The sequence below is a fragment of the Hemiscyllium ocellatum genome, unplaced genomic scaffold (genome assembly GCF_020745735.1).
Source record: "Hemiscyllium ocellatum isolate sHemOce1 unplaced genomic scaffold, sHemOce1.pat.X.cur. scaffold_531_pat_ctg1, whole genome shotgun sequence".
Classification (NCBI taxonomy): domain Eukaryota; kingdom Metazoa; phylum Chordata; class Chondrichthyes; order Orectolobiformes; family Hemiscylliidae; genus Hemiscyllium; species Hemiscyllium ocellatum.
The window spans coordinates 117,238-124,413 of record NW_026869101.1 but is presented as its reverse complement, the minus strand read 5'-3'; the positions used below and the strand labels follow the sequence as shown (position 1 = coordinate 124,413).

Below are 7,176 nucleotides of genomic sequence, written 5' to 3'. Positions count from 1 at the left end.
GCTCCAGACCAATTTCTGAAAAATAATGGGATGAAAATGGATCGTTACTTCATGATGGACATTTGCAAGATGGGTCCAAAGTCCTTCTTTGGTGCAGTGAAAGTCACAATGTCTTTGAGAAGCTAACTTTAGCAGCCATATATCATTGTGGCCACAAGAGCAGGTCATAGTCAGAGATTTTCTTGACTCCTAAAGCCTGTCTAACACATAGCCTGCAATTAAACGCCACCGATGATTTGTCACTGGCAGACTCCATTAACAGCTATTCACACTCAGAGCGAGAGCGTTATTCACCTCATTGACCAAATGTTCTTCTTTCTTTTCTTCTTTCCCTACCAACTGTTTACTACTTTACAATACAGTATGAGACATGATGGGATAGTTCCTTTTCGCCTGGATGATTGCAGTGTGAAAGAAACAATGCACAGGAGAAGCACAACATATTAGTCAGCATCTGAGTAGCAAGAGATATTTAAATCCCAACCTTCTTGAGGATTCCTTCCTGCAGTTGTAACAATATTGAAAAGCTTAACACTGTCCAGAACAGAGTAGCTGAATTGAGCAGCAACACATAACTAATAAAACATCGACAAACATCCATTCACCATAACCAAATGCTCAGACATGCAATCTGCACCATACACTGGATGCACTGCAGATATTCATCAAGACTCCATCAAAAGTACATTACAAACTCACAACTGCGTGCATCTAAAAGGAAAAGGGCATTAGACAGATAGGAAAGACCTACAACCCACTAACCATCATGATCTGGAAATATATTGCCATTACTCCAGAATCACTGGGTCAAAATTGTGGATTGCACTTACCTATAATTTGGATCTTCCGACAGCACACAGAAACGAGGGTTCAAGATGGAAGCTCATCATCACCTTATCCAGTCAAATCAGGAATGAACAATAAATGCTGACCTGTTCTGGAATACCCACATCCGACGAAGAATGAAAATCATATGCTTTGGTGTTCTGAGGATTCTCCCTTACTGAGATATTTCTGGATTTATTAGCGTTATATCAAAGATGAGGATTTGCTGTTGGGAAACTGAAACGAAGCATTACATCAGAATTTGAAGGAGCTGCTTTGTTCCATGTAGCCTGACCTTACCGGCCTTTGAAAGGGAAAGCAGAAAGCTAAATTCACAGTGGAGTGAAAGTATTCACTATCTGAATTATCGAGGCATAATTGGAGGGACGCTGGAGAGAAACTGTGAAAATGTGATGACGATTCAATTACTTGTCTGCCCTGAAGATTCATCAGAGCAACCACACCGGGGGAAAGCCATTCAACTGTTCTGAGTGTGGAAAGGGAGTTGCTCAGTTCTCTAACTTGCTGACTCGCCAGTGGGTTTACACGGACAAGAAACCATTTAATGGCCCAGCGTATGAAAAAGGCATTGAAAGGCCTCACGAACTGCTGTACGATCAACGTATTCACGCTGACGAGAAACCATTCAAGTGCTCTCTCAGAGGGAATGGGTTCTGGACGTCATTTGATCTTACTTTACATCTGCGAACTCAGTGGAGAGAGGCCGTTCGCCTGTTCTGAGAATGGCAAAGGATTCTTTCAGTCATTCAGTCTGCTGAGGCACCAGTGAGTTCACACAGTGGAGAGACCATTCGTCTGCAGAGATTTGAAATAATTAATTGATTCCGGCAATCTGCTGAAATACAAGCGAGTTCATACTGGAAAGAGACCATTCACCTGAATGTGTACGATTTGCCTTTGAATGGAAAAGTGAACCAGAATTGACTTTCTGGGTGTACTGGTACACTAAAGAAGGCAATTGCTAAATCCAAAGTAGAGAACCATTTACTGTCCGGTGGAATTTGAACTAATATAGTACAAGGATTAGGAACATTTGGGGCGGGCGGAACAACAGCATAATTGACTACGTGCAGGTCTTGAACAAACCTCCATTTCCCCGATTCACCTGGAATGTTTGCCTTTTTGACTGGAAAAATGGGGGCTCTCACCGGTGATTATTCACAGGGAATTATCACTTCACCCTTCAGGAGGGATTCAAAGACTGGAATAATTCCTTTTCCAACCTCAGGTTTGAACGAGTCTTATGTTCTGCAAGGACGATACTGAGACTTCGGGATTATTCTTTTGGTTTCACAGCTTCGTATGAACCTCACATCACGTTTGCCTTTTGCCTTGCACTCAGTAGCGAGCCTTCTTAATCTTGGGGGCAGGGATCTACCACAGCTCTACGCTAGGCTACCCTCTTGGCGGGGGTTTCCTGGACTGCCCTATCTGCCTCAGTGAGCCAATTTAGTTTCTCCATATATGTCCTTATATCTGCATTGAAGCAGATATGCACATCGTCCCTGAAGACACAAGCTTTCGTTTTTTTGTGCCAGTAGTACCCATGGTCCCAAATCCTGCCACCGGTCACTGGATCTGTTCGCCAATGGTATTTGAGGAAAGGAACGTGCCACATCAAAAAGATACGGTCTACTTGCCGTCACAGATATTTTGGATAAGTTTACATTGACTGCACATCTGTGATCGTTCTAATAAAATTCGCACAATAGTAACTGACCAGGTTCAAACATTCTCCTAAACCAATCCTTCTCATATGATTTTAAAAGTCCATGAGGTGTATGCGTGCTGAGCAGTGCCTCATATCTCCAGCATGTAAATGGGTGTTTTTGGGATTAACATGGTTACTTGCTACCTGGGCGAGCGAATCGCTCACTGAACTTATGGCTCTCTGGGTAATCATCACTCATAGCCATGCATCAGGGGTCGTGAGTTGGATTTTACAGCCTTCGCTGGTAAATCTTCTTTTTGTATTACCTGCAAGCCTGTCGGGGTACTGCGCTAATTCGACCCCAGCCTCACTATGAGATCGCCAGCCAACAGATTTAAAGACAGAATTCCGAGAAATGAAATTAGAATTGGAATGTTTTACCATTACTGGTTTCACACAATAGGGGTGCAGTTAATCTCTCTCACGTCACGAATCCTGACGCATCCATTGCGTCGACTCTCTCAATGGCCGAGATTTAAGGACTGAATATGTTGCCCCTGTATCTAACAAAAAGGTAACTGGTGCACCTTCCACATATAATACATTTTCCCTTGGTAATAGAATTCGCTTCTTCTTATCAACACCTCAGTGTCAGGGACCTGAAACATTCGAGTTCCCTTCCAGATACGGAGTTGTTTTTTTTCCCATTCCTTGTCTGGTGATATGGTACTTTACTGACCTTGTAAGTCTGCTAATAGTTCGGTTTAACTTTACTTTTTTTTCTTTCTGTCTGCAATACTTGCCTCTGCAAAGTCAGGTTCTTACTTCTTTGTTTCCCTGTAGTTTTATTGGTTTCGAAATAAATGCTAATTTTCCATTACAATGGGCATCACATTATTTTTACAGGTCGCGGCTACAGCGAGGGCCGAAGTGCCTGCACTGCATTGTAACGCTCTATGTTGTAAGGTACATTTCCTGCTGGTTTCTGATATCTCTCCTCACTGTGGAAGCTTCCAGTCACATCCTCCAGAGATTTGTCTGCATTTCGTTCAATGGAGGCAACTGTATTTCCTGCTCAGAATGTGATCTCTCTGCAATGGAGAGAGGAAGAGAGAGTCGGTGACAAAACTGAGACCACTTGCATTCTGTCCAGAATCAACAAAAACTATCCGGATCTTCCAGTCTCCTGTAACTTCACATTGCACTGTTTTCCCACCCTTCAGGCTCTTTGCCTGTATTCCTGAAGAAGGGCTGTTGCCCGAAACGTCGATTTTACTGCTCCTCGGATGGTGCCTGAATTACTGTACAATTCCAGCCCCACTCTCATCTAGACACTGTGTTCCCAGGCCACTATTCCGGTCTCTGGTTTGCTGCAATGCTCCTTCAAGGAATAACACAAGCTTGAAGACCTGCAACTCATTTTCTACAGACAGACCATGCAAATTTTAGATCCCAACATCGAGTTCAATCATTTTAGAACCCGCCGCCCTCTTCCACATTCTTCACCCAACCTTCCATCCCATCAGTTCCGAAGACAGATCATTGGACTCGAAATGTTAACTTTCCTTTCTCATGAGATATGGACACGAGCTGCTGATTTTGTTCAGACCTTTTGCCTTTACTTCAGGGAACTTTGCTTGTCCGTTGTAATCGCCAGTCTGCTGGAAGCTTCTGATTGCAGGATGAGATATTCAGAGGAGATGACAGGAATGGCAAGGGCTGGACCATTCCCATTGTGAAGGTAGACGAGCTAGGTTGGAAGATGTTTATCGAAGAGCAGAGATAGCTCTTTGAGTAACCGATTAACGTGCACATTTTATGAAGAGGATAGATATGTATGAGAGTGATCAGCCTGTATTTGGAAGGAATAGAGTGACATAAATGAAATACAGGAGACGAGATGTTTTGAGGAGAATTTGGGAGAATGCTTTCACCATTGGTTATCTGGAAATCATTATCTGAGCACGTGGTAAAGCTACGTGTCATGAGAACGTTCCAGCAGTCTGTAGCCGAACCCTTTAAGAGCCAGAGCACACGTGGATAAGGAACAGATACTGGAACGTGTGACCAGGACTGACAGACGTGAGATGGGTGTCCTGAACGCAATGGGTCAAAGAGAAATTTGTGTGCTTAAAGGCACTGCTAGGCGCGGCTCTGTGGCGCAATGGATAGCGCATTGGACTTCTATGTCACTGCTCAGGTTGCAATTCAAAGGTTGTGGGTTCGAGTCCCATCAGAGTCGAATTTTGTTCTATGGTTTGGAAGGCGGTCAGAGCAGACTCGGCTGCTCATCTACAAAACCAACAATATTCGTGCAGAAAAACAACTGTCTCGAAACGGAACATTTTCCTCTCACAAGTTTAAATTTTCGATGTCTATTTATGATAGAGACCAATAAACATGTGTTAGTCAGTACACAACACGATGATGTGTGTAGTCTGGAAAAAGACACAAAATTGTTGTGTCAGCCATGATGATATTGAATCATGGAGCGGGACGAGATCAGTGTTAACAATGGGCTCCTTTGTGTCTGTGCCATTTCTGGTCCAGATTTTTAAACAACCACAATAAGGACAACATGAAGTAAACGCCACGAAATATTTTGGTCTCACCTCCACATCCCTTCCCTTCCAGCTGGAATAGACAGCTCTTGTTTCAGCTTTAGATCAGACAGCGGAGGGTTCTGACACGTTCTCCTACAGGCTGAATGTTGCTTCACATGGGTTTCAAAGTGGATACATGGAGCAAGCAATTGCATGGATTCAGGGGATTCAGGGCAGATTTCCCCTTTGCTGGGCTGGAATTCTGGCCAAGGTAATGAACGTGAAGTTCTGACATTTTGAATCTTACTTTGGATTCTTGTGACTTTACCAATTAAACTGAAATTCACTTGCCCTTGCATAATATTATTCAGTCTTCACTGTTAATAAAACCATGCCACGTGCTCGTGGGTGCAGTATGCTGAATATTGTTGTCGTTGTGTGCAGTGTGGGTCGATGTGTCATATGAATATGCCGATGGAAGTTGGTAAAATTTCAGTGAATCGAATTCCCTGACGAAGTGAAGCCGATCGAAGGAAAATCCCAGCCCAGTGGCGACATAACTTTTCCGGTGATCAACGCAGGACACCACTGTAAACGTATGCAGCATACAATAAAGCCGATTTTCGCCACATTTTTCTATGGCACATTTTCACCACGTTTGCGGGACATTATTGTAATCTCTAAGCTCTCACATTCTACAGGAAGATCATTCAAATGGCCGACTATCCATTACTAATGTCCTGAATTCACACACACACGCGCATATATGCGCATATTTATATATCCACACAGATATAAATGTATGTGCGCATGCATGTATATGTCTGTGCATATATATTTAAAAGTTGCAAAAGAACGTTGAGAAAAAAGCATTTATTCTAAAATAATATGATTTTTTGGAGTGCTCTGTCCTTGGGAAATGCCTCAGTTACTTAAGACCAGCCATAAATACTCCCTGAGTGAATATCCAACACTCAATAGAGATACAGAGGTGATGTTTGCAAAAAAAATGACGTGTTTCATACCGCTGATCCTGCGCTGTGTTAAATTTATCTCTTTGGACATTTTGACTGTTATGAGAAAAACTGGAATCGAAACGATAACGATGTTTATAAGTATTGCTGTGAAGATTACAGAATTGCAGCAGGAATATTTTTCGTGTCTTGTTACTGGATATTTTTGGGGGAGATGAGTGAGCAGCATATGGACTCACTCCCTTCTCTGTGATTGCAGCCAAATGTTCCAATGCAACACATGAAAGGATAAAGGTGCATTACATTGGCAGGTCAGTTCCCACTCACGATAGTATAGTTTCACTTTGATTATCGCCATCGTCCAAAGTATTAGCTGAGTTGGGAGATCATGATCCTGAGGGTATGCTGAGACATTGCGAGAATTAATCCCACACTGTTGGCTTCACTTTATATCATAAACCAGTTACGCAGCGGACTGAGCTAACCGGCTTCCCTTTCATGCTCAGTTTTTTTTTACAATTTATAGAAGTTCACGTGGAACAAGCTGCTGAACCTTTCCTCACAATCAGCACATTCTGTACTTAGTCGTACTCAGTTGCAGGTGTTATGAAGTTTCTTTCCAATTAACTTTAACCAATTACAGAGTGTGAACGTAACGCGTCCCCATCATGGCCGCCCAGACTCCCTGTCACGGTGAAATTCATTCCTTGCATGCCTGCACGCATCTTCACAAATATATTGGGATCAGCTTCTCAATAATCTTTCCAGCGAAAAAGTAATCATTTTCGAATTCAACTGCTGTAGAAGGAAAAGGAAAACTTTCCAAACTTCTCTTTATCATTCATCGCTGGTTTTGAAGTTCCAAAGTCTTGATATAGATCCATCCGAATGTAGGAATTTCCCTCCTGTTTACTCTCACCAAATTCTCATCGCCTGGAAACCTTCCATACGGACACAACTCAGTTTTACCTGGTGTCACGCCACATGATCTATTCGTTTTTTCCACCAACCCATGAAACCTCGCCTTGTCTTTTCAAATGGCATTACCCCTCCCTACTTCGATGGCTTCCTTTCCATGTTTTTATTTCCAAGTAAACGCTGTCCATTCTTCCTGGCGTCTTTTCATTCCAGTCATTGCCATATACGTCTTTTATTATCTCTT

The 7,176-nt window shown here is 42.7% G+C and overlaps 1 non-coding gene across 1 annotated transcript; it reads left to right on the top strand.

Annotated features, from left to right (window-relative positions):
* The first annotated feature begins 4,647 nt into the window (after positions 1–4,647).
* Positions 4,648–4,739, top strand: trnar-ucu (transfer RNA arginine (anticodon UCU)). The gene is given in 2 exon segments: positions 4,648–4,684; positions 4,704–4,739. It is a non-coding gene; the product is annotated as a tRNA-Arg (tRNA).
* Positions 4,740–7,176: the final 2,437 nt, after the last annotated feature.